Here is a 24,734-nt window from a genome sequence, read left to right as displayed (position 1 = left end):
CATTTGTCACTTCCTGAGTCTTTGGTTTTTTTAACACGGCAGGAGGACAGATCTGGAGTAGAGAATGACACAGGAGTGGATTTTCACTCCTGTCCCATCCCCCTCCCACAAATCAATCCCATAACAGAGTGAAAATAAATCCCTGTGACATTCCATCCTGTCCCAGATAAAAAAAGTCTGAAAATAGCGTTTAATTATATTAAAAATTAATATTTATAATAAAAGGACCTGTTATTCCTGCAGTGTCCTCTCCCATTGACTTTTTTCTGTCACTGTCTCATGATGATCAGTGAAATTGATTCCTGTGTCACACAGGATTCCCCAAAGAAATGTCAGCCTCTTCTGGACCATCTTGTCAAAGCACTGGGGTGATTAGTGAAAAACCTTAGTTTTTTGCTCAGGGACACTTGCACATGGTGCACAGGAAAAGTCAGGAAACCACCCGACATATATTAATGTGGAACCCACTCTAATCACCTCAGCTACCACACTTTAGAGTGAGATATTGCTTACTGTGACAGTTTTCGAAATATATGAAGTCAAAGGCAAATTGTCCAAAAAGCACATCCGCTTTTAATTGCCAATTCTCCTGTATCTTAATTTGTTCATTTTAAAGAGGTAGTATTATGCTCATTTTTCAAAATCTTATTTAGAGGTTGTACCAGAGCAGGTTTACATGGTTTAATTTTCAAAAAACACCATATTTTTCTCATACTGCACATTGCTGCAGCTCCTCTTTTCACCCTATGTGTTGTACGCTCGAGCTACAGAGTGATGCATCTTACTTGTACAAAATCTTTGTTGGTAGTTGCACATGCGCAGTTCCCAGGTAAGGACTACTAGCCAATCAAGCAGAGAAGGGCGGGTCGTAAGAAACAAGGTAGTGTGATCCAAATCAAAGCCGCTTCAGACTGCGACAGTAACCTAGCAGATGGTATAAGTTATTCACAAGTCCACAACCACACAACATCATTGTTCCACATCTTACCATCAGGACTAAACGTTGAACTGTTGCCGGTGTTCTGACGATCTATGCTGCCTTGCCGAAAAATGCTACCATAGCGCAAATCGATAGACTCGACTCTACTCGGCCCTGCTCCGTTTTCCATTGCAGCTTGTTGTCATAGCGACACCACACACAACTGCCGCGACGTAATGTTCAATGCGACACACACACCAGCGATCCACACAGCTTTCTCTTTTTTAAGTTAAAACGTTTCAACACACTGAAAAAAAAAGGTCTGTTGAACTTACATAAAAATAATATGTACATCAGTTGCACATATTATATTTATTTTTAGTCAAAATGATTAATTTCAGTTTAATATACTGAATTCTTACATGTAAAACCAACAAGTTATTTGTTAATGTTAAATATATTAAATTATTCTGTAAATACCCAACATCATTTGTTTGTGTTAATTTAATGTTTCCCTTTAATGTTTAGTGTATTCAATTATCACTTACTAAAGCAACATGAGATTTTTATGTAAAGTATATGCAGTGTTGTTCTACTAAATCAACCTAACCTGCTAAAGTTAGTCTCATATAGATTCTGCATAAATTCTACATGCTAAAAGTATTTCTGTACGCTGATTTCTTTTTAATCTTACCTACAGTTTTCAGAACAAATAAGGCATACACAAAAACATTTCTTTTGAAACTGTATTGTCAAAAAATAGAGTTACTAACAATACTTCAATCGGTTCAATGCAATGTATACACAAATAAAGGGATACATATACAAACTGTTCTCACGTTAAAACAAAGCACCTTTTTCCTTACAAGTTATCAAGAGTGCATTGTAAACATTCTGCTACAACCTGAGGCAACACTATTGGTCATTAAAAACCTTCTGAATGACATAAAACCAGCATCAATAGGGAATTATACTAAAGCCAGATTAATGCAGAAATGTCTTGCAAAATTATGCTAAAAAGTGCAAAATACATCCACTACAATTACAACCTCTTAACAAAAAAGACAAATGTAATGAAATCATTACACGTTGGTAAATGTAAATCCAGTGCTTGGAAAGTTATTGTGCTCCTTTAACTACAAGGGTTCTGGAATTAAAGAGTAATAGAATTAAGGAGTAATTGCTTTCCCACCACTTCTGTATTTCAGTTACGAACGTGCAAAAAAACAAAATCACCTGTACATTTTAAAATAGGGGAAGCTGTTGGGAGTTCTCCCACATCTGACAAAGCTGACATAAAATGAAAGAGATACATTTTGCCACACATGGCCCTGAGAGAAATAATCTGCTGAAACAAATACACTACACTTGCAGTAAACAAATACATACATAAAGTCAGCGCAAGTGAGTTGCATAAGTGTCAAAAGTCCAGTCCAATAAAAAAGCAGCAATGGTCCATGTTCCAAGAAGAAAGGGTACTGTTGTTTCCAGGTTGCCTAAAATGGCAACAGCTCACTTATAGTTTGTTTTTGAGTCTCTGGGCTTTCTTCTCGTCCAGCTCCATCACAACTTTCTGGAGCACTTTGAAAGAGTACTTAAGTTCAGGAGGGTAGTTGAGGTTCAAGGCATACATTAGTCCAAACAAGATGGCAGCAGCTAAGGCAACGTTGTCCAGATCATGCAGTACCACCTGGCCTTCCAGGACAATCCCAGTGTCCTCTGGTCCATCAGTGGCATCTCACGTATTCCCACCAAGCTCTCCTCAATGGCTCCTTGGTTCAGGTCTTTGTCTTCTGCCTGCAGAATGCACAGTCACAAAAGAAGCCATATGAGAGGAAATAAAAAATACCGTAAGCCTATTATGCACAGAAACCATCATACTAAGTATCTGCGTGAACTGATAACTGATTCTTCAAATTGTGGCCCGGGCCTCTATTTACCTTAGCAGCAAAAGAGTACCAGGTCTTGTGTGAAATGAACAGATAGCTATAATAAGTTTATGATAATAAAAAATGTTTTGCTCCTATTTGGAGTTTTAAGAGTCTCCAGTTACTCAAGTCCTGTGTTGTTGGGTTTTTTTTAATCACTTTTAGCCATTTAAGATTTTCCCTACAAATACAGTTGCACAATATACCTAGTCTATATTAGCATTCATGAACTTTGACATGTAAACAGCTTGGCATTAGGAAATGTAGCCAGTACCAAAGCAATACTCTAATGTTTTGTATAAAAAGGTCAATGTATTTTATGTAACCACACGGGATCTGTCAGTGAATGTTTATGAATTTGAATTATACTGTGTCTATTAAATGGAATATCAAGAGTTCAGCAACTAACAATTCCGTCATTATCAGTTAGTCTAATATTTCTCAGACTTTACTTGGGTATATTTGGTGACACATTTTAACATTTTGCAGAGAAACACAGAGTTGTTATCTATTGCTTTTAGGGCTGGATGATTCATCAAAAAGTAATTCAAACCGAATTTCAGATTATTCAGATAATTTCACTTTGAATTAAATTTAATGCCAACTTCACGTCATACTGGCAAAAGTATGAAGGATATAATGGAAAATCAGTAAGGATTTTAGAAAATATTTACCATTAAGAGTCCCCACCCCTCTCCATGGCCTCACATAGTGCCTTTTGGTCAACAAAGGCACAATTTTGAACTGAAGCTAATCAGTTTTTTTATTTCTTTCCTGACAACTCACAGACTCACGCTCGCTCCACAGTCAAGAGCGTACTACTTTCACAATGCAGTGTGATGTCCCCTGTTTCATGAACCGCATGTCAGCTGATTTCCTGTCAGCTCTACTACAGTACTGTTAACTTCACTGCCGATCTCCTTACAGTGCTGTTTTATACTCATTTAGCCACTTTTCACTGTTAGCTTTGCACATACTTAATAGTGTTTATTGTTAATTTTTTAAAGTGTAGAAAGTGGGCTAGTTTAGGCAGTCAGCTAGGATACAGGCATTTCATAGGACACAAGCATAAAGCAGATATATGTGTCTTGTCACTAACACAGACTTCAGTGTGCAAATCCACACACTTCACTGATAAACCACAGAAGTGTTGAGTAACAACAGGCTGCATGAGCCCCCGGCAGGTGTCTGTTCTCGGCTGTTCTCACGTGTCCAAAATACCTGCTACACACCCTGGACCGACTGGTGATGGTGAATGTCTCCTTCCTAATGTTATCTGCCCATTTTGCCCTTTTATCAGCATCAGTTTGAGTGAGAACTTACACACAGACTGAGCAAAACTCCATACAACTGACAGCACTCCTCATAAGCCATATTGCTTTTCTTCATTTTAGTAGCTAAGCTAGCTCGCTTTCTGAAAATACTAAGGTAATCAGATTGATGAAAACACTGCTTACAAAAACAAACAGTAAATACTATCAACAGTATGTACAAAGAAAACTGTGAAAGTGGCTAAAATAAGGATGACACAGCACTATAAGGAGATCGATTGTGACATTAATGGTACTGTAGAGGTGACGTCAATCAAAGTACTGAACCGTAATAATTATACTCACAGTGTATTCTCTCGCTCATTTTTCCGGGTCTTCATTGAGGTACACACACAGCCCCTTGAGTATGCATTCCCGCCGAACATCATTGTCATCATCCTAAGTCAGGGGGAATAAGCAGAACAAGTCATAGAGTTGAGAGTCCTTAAAAATTTCATCATATACACAGCATTTCTTTAGTACCTTCATTACCAAACATAACCAAAATGCTGCATAAATGTCAAAACAAACCTACAGGCAGACTCTTTGTGGTCTGTGACAACAAATAGAGCACCTTATAACCTTCATGGCAGCAGGATTTATTACAGGACTGTATTAGACTGCATTAGATTTTACCTAAGATTGCAGCAAGAAAATACCCAGGATCTTTTGAAAGTCTTGACAATCTAGTTTAAACAAGTCCAGTGTTTCCCACAGAATGACAGTGCAGTCGATGTTGACTATCAGCTATATACAGCGTGCTAGCCTCGAAAATCCAGCTGCATTCTAACATTAACATAGCTCTCCTTATTAGCTAGGCTCTTTACATGCTTGCTAATAACTTTTTTTTTTTTTAAACTGGGTCTCCAACATTGACAGTGTTGTGTTGGACAGATTTGTGCAGCTGTGTTCATGAGGGAGAGAGAGCCAGAAAGAGAGGGACAGGTGAGTGAGAGAGAGGGATGAGCAAGAGGATGTGTTGTGCAAATGCGGTATGGCGCTCTGCAATCAAATACGATTGTAAATAGGCCTAGTAAAAAAAATCGAAAATCAATATGTGGCGGTTTGTGTATTACTCACCATTTACTGCATGGCCTAAGGTACGAAGCGGAGAGCTCAACTGGAGGAACACCAAGTACCTATCCAGAAAAAGATATATACATATTATTTCTCCTAGCTGGTGAAGCATCCTGTTTGTAACACAGCGTATCCAAGTTTAAAATTAAAATGATAAAGGTATTTGAATAATACTCAGCATTCATCCTTTATCCATCACACTATTTAACAAAAATAAAACATTTTAAATCAATAAACTTGATTTGAGATAGATGCACTGGCGACCTGTCCAGGGTGTACCCTGCCTTTTGCCCGATGCCAGCTGGGATTGGCTCCATCCCCCCGCGACCCTGTACACAGGATAAGCGGTTGACAATGGATGGATGGATGATTTGAGATAAATTTTCTTGCCAATTTTAATCTCAGGCAGCACATCCAAGCTTTAATTCCAACAGAAAATGTAAAGTATTATTAAACATTATCAAACATAAGGTCAGGAATAAGGATAAAGTAAGAATCGCTTTAATCAGAGTAATGCACCTCCTCTACATGGAGTTACTGGAGATAACGATATTGAGGACATTGGAGGGATATCTATGTATTGTAAATAAGTGCTGATGTTATGAGCAGTTTACCTTTCACCAAGCTAAATTTAGAAAACACAGAACATTAACTTTACCGACTTTATCAAGTGCTGCTTTCTAATTAATAAGCACAGAGCACGTGCACTGTCATAAAAAAAAAGTGCAGTTACACTTGAGCCTGGACTAACCTTATAAAGAATAAGTTGTGAAGAATGTGGTCGAAGTTAAGTCTGAACTTTTAACATTACATTTCTAGAATGATGCTTAACCTTACTGTTAAGTGTGACATTAAGTTGCATGTTGAATTTCATTGTGCAGCAGTCTGCAGACTAAAACTACATTAAGCTAACTGTTAGCCCCTTTGTTCTTAATAGTCCTCTGAAAGTCAGTGACTACTGTACCTGTTCTATGAATGTTCAAACTATAAAAGCACACTGTGCACACATTGTGAGATTTATTAACTGTGCACACATTGTGAAATTTATTAATACACTTAAAATAGTCACCCTCATTAGCATAGGTAAAGCTAGCAAGTAGCAACGTTAGCTAACCTTAGCATTACCATTAACTATTCATGTTGCTTGTTTTTGCTAACTTAGTCCTTAAAAACCTCAGCTCAGTGAACATAATGCGTCTAACAGGAATATCTATAATGCAGACAGACATTTGACAAGATTTAATTACCTTTACCTTGTGGAGAGCTCTCCAAGCATTGAAGGGCTTTAGCAAAGCTAAATAACAAGTGGTAACGTTAGCTAACCTTGACTTTGACAATGACTAATTCGTGTTGCTCGATGTTACTGGCAGTGAGCGGAGTTTCCAGACAAAACATAACAACTTCCTTTGCTCTTAACATGACTGAGACTTAAAAATTAAACATTCCTCAAGATTAGAATAATTCTACATGATTGACATATTTTCAGAGAAGGAACATAAATCAGTTGTGTCATGTATGCGAACTGTTTATTTGTAAAGTGAACAACTCCCATTTTCCCCTTTTTTCAGTGCATTCCTCAGAATGTAAAGACAGATAAGCGGTATGAAAACCTTCCAGCTGTGTTTTCCTCTGCCGTTGTTGCTGCAGCGGTCTGTGTGACGGCGGGAGCAGAGGGCTCTGTGAGCGGGCGGCTGGCTGGCCTCATACGCTCCTCCCGCGGGTGGACACAGGTTTTCCCCGCAGCCACTTGTGGAGCTCCTCAACTCCAAAAATCTTCAAGCACATTTTTGTTCCGCCATCACTTCTCGTAAAAATCAATATTTGAAATCTTTGGGCTGGACTTTGGGCTTTTTCTCTTTGCAAACCTGTTACATGTGCAAAAAAGATATATAACTCAATAAAGGAGAGGGAAAAAGCCAAAAAGCACAATACCACCTTGTGTTTTTGGGGGGAGTTTGTACATTGCATTTATCTACTACAAGATGCACGGTAAAAACCACATTTCCATGTTGTTCTGTTCTCCATGGCCTCACTGAAGAGGACTTTTATGGATCCAGACTCTGCAAAGAATTCCCAGCAGAAGAAGCATGAAGAACACATGACTGAAGTATGCAGAGAGAAGCTGACTTACAGACAGCCTGCTGGACTGGAATCAGATCTGTCACCCTCTGAAATTTCACATATGTTGAAAGCATTGCTAAACCAGTGGCGGAACCAGAAGTTAATGACATCCTATGCTAAGGAGCTGCTGATGACCCTTCCTTTACTTGTTTTTGCTCAGGTCATACCCTTACCGTGCCCTGCAAGAGCTGGACCTATATAGAATTTGTACTTTTTTGACCAACATTTTTAAAAAAAGGTAGAATTTGTAAGTTTTGGCCAGAACTGAAATGAACTAACATTATTAACAGAATTTGAAGAAGTAAAAGAACTGACGTCTATGAAGATTCTCAGTCATCCAGGTCATAGTTATCCAACGAAGGTTAAAATCAAGGGCAACTGGACTTGGTTGAAGATACTGGAAGACGTTTCGTCCCTCATCCAAAGGACTTCTTCAGTTCTGACTGACTGGCAGGGAAACTCAGCTATTTAACCTCAGTGGGGTCGTTGGCCCGGGTCATCGATACCGTCGTCACAGCAACAAGGAACAATAACGAACCAGCGATAACAGAACTGACTTTATGTCAACGACGTCTATGTATTGTGTTGGAGATATATCTACTGAAGTTAGCAGGGTCACCAGCTAGCCCTGGCCCGTCCTGTGCTGTAATACCACTTGTGCCTCGAGATGCAACAGTGAGTCATTGTTGGCACACTTTATAACAGTTAGACTGCAGTCAGTAACGTAACTGTAGGAATGGGTCTTCCATTGTGTTGTTGTTCTGCAATGTTTTGTTGCATTATTTTTTATTATGTGGGTCGTTTCAGCAACTGGTGAAGAATTTGTGTACCTGAGTATCAGTAAAATGAAAATAAATCTAAACTGAGCGAAGGAAACAACGGCAGATTTGTGCTAATGTAACATTAGCTGTCTGCCCCTGCCGTGCATCACTATTCGTTAGTACATAGGTAGCAACTGGTCAGCGTTATCCAGCGAGCTGACCTTATCTAACTTGAGCCAACTAAAGCACAAAATCACAATTTTTCACATTCTTTGCCAAAATGTTAGTTTACCTGTCCAATAGGATTAAAGCAAACCTCAATTTGATTCTGGTTTAGGCGGACGGGCTTCAGCACATAAAACTTGTTAGTTTTTTTTATCCTTATGTGGAGTTTCTATTGTCAGTATTGTGCTGGGAGCTGGTTGTCTTTTGGTGTTGGGGAACTCTACATCGTTAGCGGCAGTGTAGTCTCTGTTTAGTGCAGAGTCAGTAGACAAAGCAAGAGGCTCAGGAGTGTGCATGCACGTCACAGCCAATGGATTTCACGGAAAATTAAACCCAGAGTCTTCACATAGGATTAGGCATATTGGCTGTCAGAAGTAACAGAAAAACCAGGCAATTGGATCTTTTTTTATGTGAGGTTACAACCCCTTCACACACAGGCTATAAAAAAGTAATTCATTTCATTAAGAAAACTACATGTAGCCCCTTTAACAAATTGGGATGTTCAGACAGAGCGAGCCGGTATAGGTACAGCCGTGGGCTAATCTGGCAAGAAAACATTATGATAATCTACTATAAACAAGTACAGGCAAGGTCCAAGGGAAACAAAGAACGTCCAAAAACACAGGCGAAAAAAACACTTGCAAAAGGGCAGAGACGCTTGACACATTATGCAAACACAAACTGGCAATGACACAAAGGAATACACATCTTAAGGATAACTACACACAAATGAAACTTATCAGGGCAGGGTGTACAATCAACCAAGTGGGAAAATACACAAAGGCAGGAAGTAAAGTTACACAAGACTCATGAGGGAGGAGTCTTTCAACATTAAACAGGAAATACAAAATTAAAACCCCAAACCATGATAGAGACTGGCTAGCTAGTGCTAAACATATAGTACACTGTACATCAATTCAGTTGAAAAGGATGTGGTGTCCGAACAATAATGCTGCAATGATGTGTTGAGAAGAAATCCGCTTGACACTGTTCTTGATCATAAAGGACAATCAATTAATTTTCTTAATTTGGCAATAAAAGGTGTAACTTAGAAAGTACTTAAGAGAATGTAACACCAAGTTGTAAAGCAGTGTTTTACGGTTCTCTCTAGTTCACCTCTAGCAACAAAATGTGGCACCCACAATTGAGCTGAGGCTGATTTTCAGGTGTTGTGTGGTGTGTTCACACTGAAAGCGAATCCAGCGTTTTGGGTGGCTTGATTACATACAAAGTCAATGCAAAGATCCAAATTCAGGTTAATTCGCTCCAGGCAGCGTGGAAGATGCGTTTGTTGTGACATTTGCTGGTTTGCACAAGTTCAAATTTTTCAACTTGGAGGAGGAATTTGCTTGAGATTGTCCGGATGTCACCGACGGCTTCAGAGCGGCACACAAAAACACAAAAACACACAACACTGGACATTACTTGGAGAAAAGAAAGCGAGGAAGTTGAACTACCTGGTGGGTTCAGAAAATATGTGTCTGTAACTTTATTCCAGCTGTCATTGTACTTTACGGTTAAGTTAGCATAACAGCCTTAATATAGCCCATAATAGCCTGACAAAGCATGAATTCATATGTTTAACAAATCTGCATCATATTGTAGTAATTTCGGCACCATTTCCATTATTGCAATGAAAAACACAGCAAAATGTTTACTTTGGGTTCATACAGCTGTAGTAGTCGCGGGTTGTGTTTTTTTTCGCGTTATGCGTTGTGTGTGAACACAAGTTGTCCATAAAACCTGCGCGAGGAAAGCGTTGCAAGTATTAATTTTGCGTTGTATGTGAACACACCATTACAAGTGGGATGCCAGTGAGGGCCATGTCCTTGATGCTGCATTAACAACTCTTTCTGTTTGGTTAGGATGCTAACACTGTGGATGCGTGGTCAAATACATATAAGAATATCAGCTGCCATTACAGGCTTGCTCTTAAGGTTAGCCTGTATCATATTGGCAAATATCATGTTGTAAAAGGTGGTGTGATAGTGTACTTCTACCTAACCCGCCACACTGTACCATTCCTTTGAGGTTTCTGTGACAGTGGTTGTGGGCAGCTGTGACCTCGGGAGACCCATCAGCTCACAGGCTCTGACCGACCCTCACCGGTCCTTCTTAAATGTTTGACAGGTGAAATACGACAAGCTAATCTTTCTTCCCCCCTCAGGGACACGGCCAGAGAGAAAAACATTAGTCCTGACCTTGGAGTTTCAGATGTAAATACATTCTAGAGGAGACAACCAGTCGACCCCCCAGTGACCCCTATAGTTTATTATGGACATGTACATACAAACTCATACATGCTTACATGCTCACACAGAGGCAATTTCTCACAAGCAAACAATCACTCATTTCTGTTGAGAAAAAACATGCACATACACACCCATAAAACACAAACACATGCAAGCGTACACACACACACACACTCAAGTAAATGCACACATGTTAATGCTCATTCATGCCTGTTAAGAAGAAGCAAACTATAACACTGCGTCTCATTAATCCTATAAAAGATAAAACAAATGTCACATACTACATGTAGAAATGCCATCTAAATTTATGTGGTATATTTCGAAGTGAAGCCTTGTCTACACATAAACACCTGAAATATGAAAATAGCCCCATTACACAGAGCCAAGAACATGTTGCTGAATAAATACTCACATCTCTCTTCTATTTATAAGGTGTTTTGCTTTATTTTAATGTGATAGAGTATGACTCATAAAGGATTTTCTTAGCTTGCAGGTTTATATTCAGCCACTCTGAGAGAGCTCACACCAGGGAAGTGAATCACACTACATGGCCGTGAAGACAGGCTCTGTTACATTTTGGCCAATTCACTAGGAAACCTGTGAAGAGGCTGTCCACTTCAGGGAGGGAATTAATAATGTTCTCATACAAACCGTACAGCCAAGGCAGAAGAAGTATTCTTTACTGCAGAAAAAATACTGTATTAAAGCATTATTAGTTAAATTTTATATCAAATGTAGTTACCTAGGCAAATCCTTTTTTGTCCTATCCAGATCATAGGATAAATAAATTAAAATCAATTGAAGCTGAACTTGCTTTTGGTCCTGTAGATGTTTCTTGACTCATCTAAGAAGCTTTTATAGTTTCTGTAATGTGTCTCAGACATTTTAACCTGTGTGGGTCTTTCATACTTGAGTCACATGAATTAAAGTGCAAATTGTTATGAAATTGCATGGGAAATGGTTTCAGGACAGCATTGTGACTAGCACATAACTGATGCCGCAGTTTCTCTCCTCTGTTCAGTTCCGTTACCTCTGTTTACTACGAGATACATGACTTTTGACTTATTTTATCATGTAGCACTTGATTTGACTTGAGGGATTTGCTTAAATGTAAAGTGCATTACAAATTTGTTATTATCATTATTATTATTATTATTGTGATACCTTTTCAAAATATTGTATAAAAACCAATAGGATTTTAATTGGGATGACTTATGACCTATGTTCAATCAGGGAAGGGTAAAATGTTTTTTTTGTTTGCTGAACAGTGTCAGTATAGTCTATGCATACAAAATATGCTCCCAAGGTGTTTCTAAAATTAGTTCAGTATCTCACTAGTGGTGTTAGGTTTCTCAAAATAAAGATTATATTTCCTGCAGACCTCAGCTACTCCTTTTGGAAAGTAGTTTTTTTCATTGCTGAAGATATTACAAGTTACATTTACCAAGGAAGTTTTACACAGTGGAGGAAATGGGGGGAGCACAGAAAGTAAAAAGTAGGACAGAACAGCGTTCCCGCTCAGTTATAGAAAATCTATCCAATATTTTATATAGGGTGAAATAGCAGCTATTATACACTGTTTCTAAAGCGTGTTCATGAAAAAAATAAAACTTATTGTGCTTGAACGCACCACAAATCCAGCTACTGGACAATGTGACATTGCAGGGTCTCTGGAACCAGTCATCAAAGTAGCATTTCTGCGTCAGCGTTGTCATCGCTACCCGCTACTGGTCTGCTGGAAGTTGCAGTGATGTTGAGTGGTAAGTGCCCTGCATCTCTGACGCATTAAACTCGCTGTCGACGCATCCTATTTTTTCTGTGATTCTACTAATGTTACATAGTGAACAACAAATCCATGTTGAAATCAGAGAAATCCTGTTTTCTGTCTCTGGACTGTCTCCTACAGGAGACAGTGAAGTGATCAGGTAATGCGAAGATTATTCAAACATTACTGGAGCTGACACAGCTATGCTCGTTAATGTAAGTGCGTGCAATAAAACCTTCGCCAGCATAAAGCAAATATTTTATCAATATACGTGTTCAGCAAACATAAACATATAGAAAGTGACATTTTAATCTGCTCTGTCTGCAGCCTCTCATCCACTGACCAGCTGTGGATGTTCACTTGAGTGCGTTTTCACTACACTGAAATGCTATAAACATCACTGAAGCTGTCTAAAAACTCCCATCCCAACCGGTTATGGTTCCCCCAGTAAAACGTGGCTATTTCCACTGCTGGTTGTAGTAGTGATGCTTGTAAAACTATGTTAATCATAACCATACCTGGAAAAGGTAACGGGATTATTGTGTAGGTGTTATTTTAACTGCAGGTATTGTGAAAGATTATTTTAGCCCCCAAATATAACCCTAGTCTTTGAAGACTCATGTTTGATAGTGCCACATTGTGGATGTCTGGAACATTTTCATTGGAGGAATATATACATATAGGGCTGCTTCCACCCATTAAACCCCCTACCACTACATCTGCCTCGCCACAATCCCACACAGATTAGTTTTTGTGGGTCTGTAAAGTCCATTGACAAGAGCTGAGGGATGGAAGGCCAGTCAGCTCGGGGCTTGTTAACACAATTTTCTTTTAACTTACAACATGAAAATCGGGGGGGGGGGAAAGGCCAAGTACATGACCTCGAACTGACATTTAAGGAATTTAGCTGACAGTGTAAAAAAAGCCTACTTAATAAGAAAGCAGGCCTATTCTTTGTTGTATAGCTGCAACCAGTTGTTTCATTGTTTGTTTGGTTGATGTTTTTTCAGCCATAATGTATGACTATGGTCACCACATGATAGTACATCTCTACCTTACCTTTAAAATAAAATAGTATTAGAGAACAACTAGCACCCATCAGATGCAGGCAGAAAAAACTTTGTTTGTGGGATCTTCAGTTGCCTAACACAGTTTGATATTCCTCTGCTACTGAGTCAAGACGCAATTATTGTTTGAACTGTCTTTGGAAATAAAATCATACATATTTCTTGACTTATACATGACAATCCACCTTGCTGGAGAAGCTGGTCTACAAAATGGTATCTATTTCGTAGGTCATTTGTTACAGTACACACAACAGGAGTTGTTTGACTGAGAAGATAATGAGTCATCACCACAATGCCCTATTCATATTCTATTTTAGTTTATGTGTAGTGCATGTTCTTCATATAGAAACAGAAAAAGCAGGTGTGTTTGGTTACACTTACACTGGGCCTCATGCAAGATCAATTTTGTATTCTTATTCTAAACCTCTTTCTTTGAGGTCATATTCACCAAACTCTTTTAACTGGACAAACTTCTCATAAATCACTTGTTTCATTCTGATCAGTGCCACCTTGATACAAAGAAATGCACGTTCGTGAGATTTGATCGCAGGCTTTTTCATATCATTGTTCATTTCAAATAAAATTTCACCAAATAGGGATTTTAAAATGTCATACCACACCTGCCAAGCAACATCGCCCACATCAGTAAATTGGACTGTGTCAGAGTTTTAACCGTGGGCAGAAATTTAAAACTCTATAAATTGCTTCAATTTTGGTTTCTTTAGAAAGAACAGAAGAAGTGGATCTTGAGGACAAGCAGAGATAGCTTCTCAAGTAATCGTTATGCTTGAGAAGCTACTGAAAAGGGACCCGGAAACTCAATTGTATCATTATCTAAGGCAAGAGATGTTACACTGTTTGCTTCACAGCCATTAGCAAAAAGACAATGTTTGTATCATGTTGCCTTTGTTGCACTTTTCTCCATTGATGCCAACTGTCAGCTCCAATTAAAATGTTATGGATTATAGACTGAAAGAATACAGATATGTGTTTGACAGTGCAGGGTGTGATTGTGTTACATTGGGTCTGCCTGGTCTGACACAAAGGGGCCTTTTAGAAAAGAGTATGTGGCTTCAGGTTGGGTCTGTTACAGAGAACAGGTGGTGGACACGTGCTGCAGCGAGTTTCTGATGCTCACATTCCTTATTACAAGTACATCTCTGTCATCAAAGGACTTTTTCTAAATCAGGGAGTTTCCTTCTTTTTTGTTACAGGAAAAACCTGGATGGAGAGGGAGCCAAAGGAAGTTCTGCTATCAAATTTCCTCTTCTCATCCTCTTTGAAAAGCACAATCTGTCAAGATGAATATTGCAAACATGTCTGTTTTGTCTGGATAAAATGGAGCAAGAGTTAAGGAGTGAAGAGGAAGAACATGGGGAATTGGGAAAGCTGCGTAGCCAGAGCGATAGAGAAAAAGAACAAAAGAGTAAGTGAGAGAAAAGATGATGAACAAATCCCCACTGTCCTCTTATTCTTAAGAGAGAAATGACTGTTACCTACGAGGAGAGAAAGAGAGAAATGACGGTAAAAAGTTAGGACCACACAAAACCCGTACACGACTCATGCTTGCTCTGAATCTCAAGGGAACCCTAAGCCATACAGTGAGTAATTCAGACCATCTGTAGGGAGACTAGGCTGAAGAGGGCCCCTCCATTTTAGCAGGGCTCTGTAAAACAGGTTTGGTGGGTGGATTCAGTCCATACAGTGACTCTCAGCTGGGATTTTTATACACCAGCTTCAAACAAAATGAATGAAACCTCCAAAACTTTATAAATATCAGTGCTCTTTTGTATTCCCAAAGTAGCACCAGAGAAGATTGCATCAATGGGAAGCACAAATTGAAGCTTCAAGTGCGAAGACCACCTCATCTCCGGTGACTGAAACACAACTGATCTGCCCTTCCTGCTCAGATTACATTTCTTGAATTAGGTTTGGTCACTGAATTGAAACTGTGTCCACTATGCAACAGTGGACAAGCACGCAGAAGCTGGTCCCACAGATTTTACAACCTATCGCAAAGAGTTTCTTTTTCTCATTTTTCAGTCTCATCTGCAATTTTGGAAGGCTCTGGTAAATGATGCTTATTGGGGATCAGAACATACTTATTTAACCAGCTATTATGTTGTTTAAGTTTAAGTTAAGTTTAAGTCGGTCCAATAATAACCATACATCTCCAAAGTTATTGAATTTGAATTGTTTGGATAAACCAATAACCCTTTATGGTTTGAGAAAAATTCTCACACTTCTTAAGCAAACAAATGAATTAACAAACCTATTGGATTATTTGAAAAATAATAATAATAAAGCTAATATATTTTTCTTCATGATACATGGTTTTAACAGGAAAGCAATCAGTATATTTCAGTTAGTTTTTACTCTTTTTTAAAAAATATTTTTATGGTATTGTTTTCAACATTCTCAAATGCACCTATTGTATTTATCTGATGTAGATGTATTATAATTGTTTTCCACAGGAAGAGCTCATTTACTTTAATTTGAATGCAATGAGGTGTTTCTGACATCCTCTCTGATTGGCGATCTGTTCCCTGGTAATGAATATATATATATATAGGGTGTCGGCGCTAGTTTGACAATTAAATGTTATGTGTTAAAAGGTAAAACAATCAAAACACTGAAATTAGGTTGAGAGAGCACACATTACTGATAGTGTAGGATGTCCGTTCTGATCTCTGCTCATCAGCCGCAAAATGTTCTCATCAGCTTAGAAAAAATGAATTTAATGACTTATATTACTAATATTGCTCATCCTTATGTGTAAATATTACATGATTTCTGACTTAGTAACGATAAGTTTCAAGAACATCAGTGGGTTATATCTCTATACCTTCCCTCTCTTTCTCTCTTCCTAATTGTGCACATACTTGCCTACAGCATGAACACACACACATACACACACAGACACGCAGCTGTACAGGAGGGTACAGAGACACATAGAGTCATGCTCACTTGATCTCACAGCCTATCAGTGCACCTCATATAGAATATCCCTCACCACAGCCAGCAGTCACATTCAGTTTGGTAATGATCTGCCTGTGGATATTCTTAGAAAATTGCATATAATGAATATGTGCATACCTAGTGAAATACTAGAAGAAGCCTTAATCTCATTTTCAGGGGGGGATTAGTGGTAAGGTTATCAGTCAGCCTTTCAGAGCGTCACTTCAGAGTAATAACGTACTGTGAAGATGCTGTGTCAGGACGGCAGAGGGACAGAGTACGTGCTCTACTCAGGAGTCAGGAGGAGGTAAACACTGCTTCTGTCTGGGTCAAACAAAAAACAAATATAAACACTTATACTTGTTTGTGTGCTGAGAAAGCAGGATGTAGTGCAGGACATTAAGGCAGGAGGACTACAGTACAAACAAACCATTTTTGATATCAGAAGGTATAATCAATCCTAATTTATCTAGACCATGGAGCAGTTCTGGATGATGACATGAATCGTCCACTCTAGAAGGTGTTTTATAAGGTGACGCAAAACAATCAAAATTGATCTACTGTCTGCTTACTAAAATAATAATGTCTGAATAATAAAATCAAAAAAGCAGTCCATGAACCATGATACAAAAAAACACCCTGCACACGTCCTATCAAACATGTTACATGCATTACTGACAGAAAATAAAGCCAGCCACACTGACCAGAAGAGAGGTATGCACATACATTACACTAGCAAGGACCACACCATCAACAGGTGCGTTTAAAAGATTTATTGATAGAACAAAAAGATTTTGTGCAAGCCGAGGCTTGGACTCACTGTACAGTTTTGGTTTGCTACTGTGTTGTGGCGAAGCTTCGGTGGAAAATCTGCCATAGCACCTGAGCAAGACAGTCCCCTTCATAAACCTGCAGACAGGAAGAAGGAGATGAGGAAACAAGATAGAGAAATGGGTTACCATGGTTCATTCACACCAATTGGGGTCCTATGAGGAAGGACTGGCAGCTGGAACATGAGCTACAATCGTGCCTATCGAGTGTGTGACGATGTGTGAAAAGTGACTATGATGCACGAGGTTAGCATATATGTTGCTAGCTTCAGTTATATCAGAACTGGAGAGAATGGTACTAAAGTGAATGCCCTTTCGAAACGGTTTCCAAAGACAACTTTTCAAATGGTTCTTTGTAACAAATCATGTGTCGTTGTCAGGTCAGTGGTTGCTGGAAGTGGGCAGCGGGGGGCTCTGGCATCCTGGTGGCAAAGGCCAGCTGTAAGTGTATGACTGGGGGTGCTGGCATCCCGGTGCTGCTGCGGTTGGTAGGTGCCACGTTCCGCTGCTGGTTGGCTGACGTTGTTGCTGGAGCTGGATGGAATGGGCGTTAATGACCTGATGTCGTTTGACCTGTATGATGTAACAGCTAGCGCTGTTGCTGAAAACCCTGATGAGAGGTGGAGGCCCTGGAATTCCAGTGAGATGTGGTTACTGATTACTTCTTTTTCTTTTTCTGGCAGATGTTTTTTCTTTTGTTTTTGGCTTTTCTGCGGTCTTGAGCTGGAGGATATAAGTTAACTGTGCCTTTAATAGTGGTGCAGAAGTCAAGGCGTGATTATGGTTTGATTACTGGTGTTGACTGAACTGTGGGCATAACATGCTGACAAGTTTTGCCTCATTGTCTTTTCTGCAATAAGGAATTCCCTTATGTTTAAAGGAGACCTATTATACTTTTCCACATTTTATGACTTATCTACAATGTTATGATGTTGGATAAAAATTAGGTTAAAGCATTTATAAGAAATCACTGCGAGCAAAAACCTCAAGTTTTCTCCTGTTCTGAACGCTCTGTTTTGAACGGCTACGTTCTACATAATACCGAGCTAGACGGAGCCGGTGTTCCATATATGGTCATGTGCACTAACGGCAATGCTCAGTCTGCCTGTTCCGCCCAGCAACAACAACAGTCTGGTAACATGCTTCGGGTCTTGGCCAATCAGGAGACAGTGGGCTTTGAGAGGGGGGGCCTTAAAGAGACAGAAGCATCTACAGCTTGTTCAAACAAAGGCTGAAATGAAGGCCTTCATGAAAAATCAGTATAAGAAAAAAACATTTTTTTAACCTTGAATCGTGCAAAGCTGCCATACAGGAGTCAAAGAACTACAATATAGGACTAGAAAAGCAGTATAATAGGTCTCCTTTAAGCGTGTTTTGAAGAGTGGATAAAGTCCCGTAGGACATTTTAGATCAAGGCTGGTTGTCGGGGTTATGCTGCGATCGGCTGCTTTTTGTGAGGCGGAGGATTCCTCAGGTTGATTGTTCTTGAATGTTGAGAAAAGATGAACCATGGACGAGATGGAGTAAGTTACAGATGGACTCACTGCTTCTTGAATGGCTTTAGGATTGTGGAAAGCAATGGAGATGGAGAAGGTCTTAGCTTCTGATGCTCCCCCCGTAAACTGAAGACTGCACTTAAGACACTTCTTACTCTCCGTTCCCACATAATCTCAACAATCCACTTCAGATGTGACTGAACTCTTTGACAACAACAATGAATAAAGACAAAAGGATCAAGTAAGATTCAAGTACTTTAGCACCTGAACCCTAGAGAGTACAATAAACGTCACAGGGATATTTATAGTGCAGTATATGGAGAATGTCCAATTCCCCTCTCCACAATAACAAATAATGCATCTGCTAACGGCATCAGAGCAAAAGCCCATTTGCTCCATTCAAAAGGTTGGAGGGGGGGTTTTGGGAAGTGAAAACAGAAAAGCGCACGCATCAGCTTATCTCTGTGCCACTGAACACTTTCTATTAACTTACACTTTAAGCCTGTCGTAACCCAAACCCCAGTCAACTGCAGGCCATGCTGCCCTGCAGGGCCCGGGGACTGAGAGCTATATATATCTAAAACTTACCTTTACAACTGCTAAGAGAGCACACCACGCAACACGCTGTAACTCCATCACACCATACATGAGCCGGACATAGATCGTTGCCCTCAGCAAAAACAATTTCCATAAACTAGACATGATACACAAATACAATATAACATATATCTGTATAATTATCTTAAAAGGTATAGAACCATCAAGCACAGAGGTAAGAATAGCAACAACATTTTAAATCAGAGATGCAGACTTGATAACACCAAGAACTTATCCTCCCCAAGCCCATAGACACAAATGTAACTAACAAACTCTTCAATTTCCTGACAACAGATATATATCACTAGGAGGGAATTTGGCAGTGGAGGCTAGCAAATGGACAAAAGATCATCACTCAAATGGTCACACTTCAAGATGGACTCTTCTATGGTCAATAACAAAACTGGCAACAACATGCAAAACTTTCAGCTCAGAGAATTAGAAATAATTTGTGTCAACATTCACTATTTCTGTAAATGTACTGTTATTCTTTATAATAGTATAATAGATGTGGGAGCAAAATTACTTGTTTGAACTCCAAACACAAACAAATTTCAGGATTTAGTAGCCAAGTGCTGTTCATACTATGTCATATTGTATATACTGTATACCAATACACCTACCTCAGGTCATAAGGTCATAGGTCTTATTTATTTTTTCCAGCATCCTTTGCACTATGTTCCATCACACCGTGTACATGTGTACATGTGTACATGTATGCATGTATGTGTATGTGTACCTGTGTATCATATCCACCTTCAACTTGTACATAATGAGAATAGTTAGTGTTAGTGTAATTAGTGTTGTCTATACTGTAGTTTGTGTCTGATTTTATTTTATTATTATTTTATTATTGTGTTATGTTATTATTGTATAAGTAAGCACATCATGAGCAATGTACAATCCTGAGTCAAATTCCTTGTATGTGTACACATACCTGGCAATAGAACTGATTCTGATTCTGATTTATTTTGGCTTAATTAGACTTTATTGTCCCTAGGAGGAAATTCCTTTTTGTGGCTTACAATTACTTTGTCAGGGCTGATATCCTCCTGGCACAAGAGACTGAGTCAGGCCACAGACGGACCTCTCTGGTGATGCTGTCAGCACACTGATCTATCACTTTCACAACACTTTCACACCACATCCACACTTTCTCAGACACCCCGATGTAATTTTGTTAGAGGCCTTTCACCATCTTGCTCACTACTGCAGACACTCCCAGCAATCTTCTTCACCATGCAAAATGACTACAAGAACGAACGCTAACCACAGCCTTAATATCAAATCTTTTGAAATACCTCAGGTTAAAATCTCTTAATGTTCTTTGTGTTTGTACCAGCAAGGAACCGAGATAAAAAAAATTATAAAGTGAACTTAAAATGACAGTTGGTAAACTCAAGCTGTTAGAAGAGCTGTTAGAAACATTGACTCTAAATCCACAGTAGCCGTCCACTTCAAAGTATTCACTGCAGTCGTGGGGCATTAAAATGGTACACAATACAAAGAAAAGAGGCAAAAAAGAAATACTCATATTACAGTATCAGGTTCCGAGTAATATGTTTCGGAAATACTGGCCCTGATTTGCTACTGATGGGCAGAGTTAGGGTCAATCTACTTATCATTACTGAACACCTGATTAACAAACAATCTCTAGATCTCCAACAGGCCATACACTAGTGATCTCTGCTAATAATAGGTGATACTGAAACTAAAATCTAAACAAAACAACCACACAAATATCCTTTCTAACTCTCCTCCTAATTCAGGTGGTGGAGCAGCTACCTCTCAATCAGGATCTGGTAACAAGTATCTACGAGCCCTCAAATAGGTTTTTAAAAATTCCTCTTTTTTTCTGAATACAAATAATAAAACTGTTCCTTTATGTTGGTTATGAGGGTTTTCTTCTTAAAGCTGTTTGTCTCTCTGATTTTTCCTCTTACACACTGTCGTCCTTTACTCTCTTCCAAAATAAAATTTTAATTTGCATTTCATACAGAATCCTTTTCGAGTCACAGGAAGTATTTGTGTTGTGTCAGGTGAGGCAAATTTTTTGTATATTGTTGTTGGACTCATGGTGAATTATTTTGATGACAATTATTTAAAACATTTTCTGGTGTTGATAGTTCTGACTGTAAGAAATAAGCTGTGGCCTGTACTCCAAAGTGAGGTAACTGGCTTATCCAGGTAACTTCTGGAATAACTTTGTGAGGTCGGGTGTAACTTACCTATTAACCCGTACTACGAAAGGTGGATAAGTTTTACCCAAGGTATGCCTGTCAAGGCAATTTATGCTGCATCTCTAGACTGCTCTGAGCAGGTTATCTTCGTGGTTATCTCAAAGTTACCCAGTGTTGGGCAAGGTACTTGGAAAATGTAGTGAGCTAAGCTACTAGCTACTCTACCCATCTCATGGAAACAAGTTTCTGCCACTACGTATCAAAGTTTCCTCCTCACTAGAGGAAGAGGTGGCCAGGCTAGACCCTGATCCTTCTCACAATAGGTGTTACAATAACTATCATAATAGAAAGTAAACTCGTGTCTTTATTCCCCTGCAGCAAAGTCGCAGACATCAGCCCAAGGATTGGTACGTGATGTCACCGTCACACGGAAGCGCTTCTTGTGTGGTGTCACTCACTGATCCTTCAGAAATGCCTGGGAAAATGTAACGTGTGTGGACGGTACTCGGTCAATAAAAGAGCTTCGCTACTGAAAAGCTGAAAAGCAGAATCACTTACCATTAATGCTTAATTTGTCATCAAGTTGGAGACAACCTCCTTTTTTGTTGTTTTTTTTTAATTTGGTATGTGTTTGGTCAAAATTTTAAATTGAGGCAGAGTGACTGCTGTTCAAACCTTGTCTCCTGTATCCAGACACTGTGTCCAGATTGTGTTAATATTAAGTCAACAGTCAGAATGCTTCTCAAAAACATCTCAAGGGACTCAAATTTAATTTTCTTGCTCTCACTTGATTTTAGAATGTGTGGTAAAAATGTGACCTCTGTTAAAAATTTTAAACAAAACATGGAGCTGTAAGAGTCAAAACAGGGATCTTACCACCTTTTGGGTAAAAGGTCATGCTGGGAGAAATATGGAGTTTCAGCAAAACTCATAAAACCAATAGGTACATTATGTTTTCCTTTCATGTTAGGAAATGCAAATGAATAAAAAACTATTGTCAAGTGAATTTTAAGCAGTGTGTCAACAAGAAAATGCGAATGAGGCATGTTTCCATCAACTGGTTTGTAGCGAATAAACCAGGCTATGCAAAGCTTTGTTTTCGTCAGAAGTTGACTTTACGTATCACTGTAATAAACAAGCAGTAGAGATTGCAAACTGGAAACAAAACCAGTCACGTGGACCTGAAGACCATGGATTTGGAATAAATTGAGAGTTCGTCAGGAATGTATTTCAAGCGGGCAAGTTGCTATCAGCCATGTTTCCGCACATTATGGGAAGATGCCGACAGCGGAAACAGCTGTTTAGTTGCGAGTGATCAGTAAATGTTCTTTGCGTCAGAACTTATTCAGCAAAGATGTTTCCCTCTCCCATTTAGCGCATTAACTCTTTCTAAAAAAAGCCAAAACCACCTCAAGCAATCATAAAAACCTTTGAATAAATAAAAGTGTGGAGTGGAAAGTGGCATGAGTTAGATGATGAAACTTTTTTGTCTCACTAAAAACATGCTTCATTCATGCCTTTGTGTTAGCTGATGAAGAGTTGTTAGCTAATGTGAGCTAAACTCTTTGTTGTAAGTGAACTGCGAAAGTGCATACACTATTAACACTTGACATTCAGATTGTATCTAGATATGATTTTAACCTGATTACTTTTACACCATGTATAAATATGTGTTTCCATTGTCCACATTTAGCAGCTATTTATGTGACTTTACAATGCCACACACATACACAAACACACACATACACTACGGTGTGATTGTTGAGACATCTTATTCCAAAACCACGGGCAGTAATCTGCTGCTATAACAACCTCCACTCTTCTGGTTGAATTCTTTTCACTAGATTTTGGAATCCGTCTGCAGGTATTTGCTCCCATTCAGCGACAAGAACATTAGTACGGGTGAACACTGAAGTGTGGCGATAAGGTGTGGCTTGCAGTTGCCGTTTCACTTTAAACCCAAAGGTTCTGGATGGGGTTGAGGTCAGGGCCAGTCAAGTTCTTCCACAACAAACTTATTTCTTTGTTCATTGTCATGTTGAAAAAGAAAAAGACCAAACACAAACTAGAAGAAATGTGAAAGAACTTAGTTGTGTAACATATTGCTGTATGCTGCTGTAGCTTAATTTCCTCTCAAACACATTTCTGCCATTTTATCAACAAAAAAATAGCCACATTCCTTAGTAACTATACTAACTATAATCATTAGCTGTACTATGGTCTTTTTTTGGCTTTTGAAATCTTGAGCAGCGAACATCTGGAGATAGACTAGTACATTCTGCTTCTCAATACTGTGACTAAACAAAGGTAATAACCTACTTTATTCACAGACAAATGTGCAAATTGATTTTACAGTTAAGTATTCGTGTCAAGTGCAGTTCTACTGCATTAACATGCACTTGTGTTTCACACACACATGCAAACGTCTGTGGTACGACCTTCAAAAAGTGTGCATGTGTTTTTTTCTGCTGATATAAATCATTTCAGCACAGCTGCGGTCTGCTGCTCTATCTATCCTAAGATAAGCCTTCTCAAATCTCCCTCCAACCATCATGTGGCCTCACATTGCTCATGGCCTGGCCGCCTCTCAATCTCTGAAGTTTGTGTGAGTGTGTGTCAGCATGTGTTTGCCCCTGTGTTTAAGAGACTGTGTGAGTGTACAGAATGCTTGAGAGCAAATGTGTGTTTGAGAGAACGTGTTAGTGTGTGTGATTATGGCCATAACTAGTACCAACTAATCCCTGCAAACTGATGTAGAATCATCTGCTCTTTCTCTCAGCATCAGCAGCTGAAAACACTTTTTCTGACCAGTACGACATTTAATATCTCTGCTAAGATGTTTTTATAAAATTAAACCTGTTTTGTCCAAGTAATTACAATATTACAAGATTCTTCGTAGTTTTTCTTAGTTTTTACCATAATTTCTCATAATAACTCTCTCCAAAGTAATTGCTGAAATCTGGGAACACAGTAACATCAGTACAAAGTGCAATGGAGCAGGAAAGACAAGCAGCTGGAAAATCAGACTGGTTGTAAACGTGGAAACAGTTTAGCCATATTATTATATATAAACCACTTTATTTTTTGGTCAAAAAGAAGAAACAAGCAACCTGGGCAGCTAAAACAGACTACCAGACTAAGGAAGTGTAAAAACGTGAGGGTGGGTTTGGAGAGTTTGGATTACGGCCCTTGTGGACGGACCCGTCACATTTCATTTTTCACTACTGCTGAATGGCTCTCAGACCTAT

At 39.0% G+C, this 24,734-nt stretch overlaps 1 long non-coding RNA gene across 1 annotated transcript; it reads right to left on the bottom strand.

Moving 5' to 3' along the window:
* Positions 1–1,796: 1,796 nt before the first annotated feature.
* Positions 1,797–6,604, bottom strand: LOC123973861. The gene is made up of 5 exons (XR_006825715.1): positions 6,482–6,604; positions 5,499–5,563; positions 5,238–5,296; positions 4,464–4,556; positions 1,797–2,716 (listed from the first exon to the last, which is right to left on the bottom strand). It is a non-coding gene; the product is annotated as an uncharacterized LOC123973861 (long non-coding RNA).
* Positions 6,605–24,734: the final 18,130 nt, after the last annotated feature.

This window comes from Micropterus dolomieu, linkage group LG07 (genome assembly GCF_021292245.1).
Source record: "Micropterus dolomieu isolate WLL.071019.BEF.003 ecotype Adirondacks linkage group LG07, ASM2129224v1, whole genome shotgun sequence".
In the NCBI taxonomy this organism is placed as follows: Eukaryota; Metazoa; Chordata; class Actinopteri; order Centrarchiformes; family Centrarchidae; genus Micropterus; species Micropterus dolomieu.
Note: the sequence above shows the minus strand (reverse complement) of the source record. Positions and strands in the feature narration are given on the sequence as shown.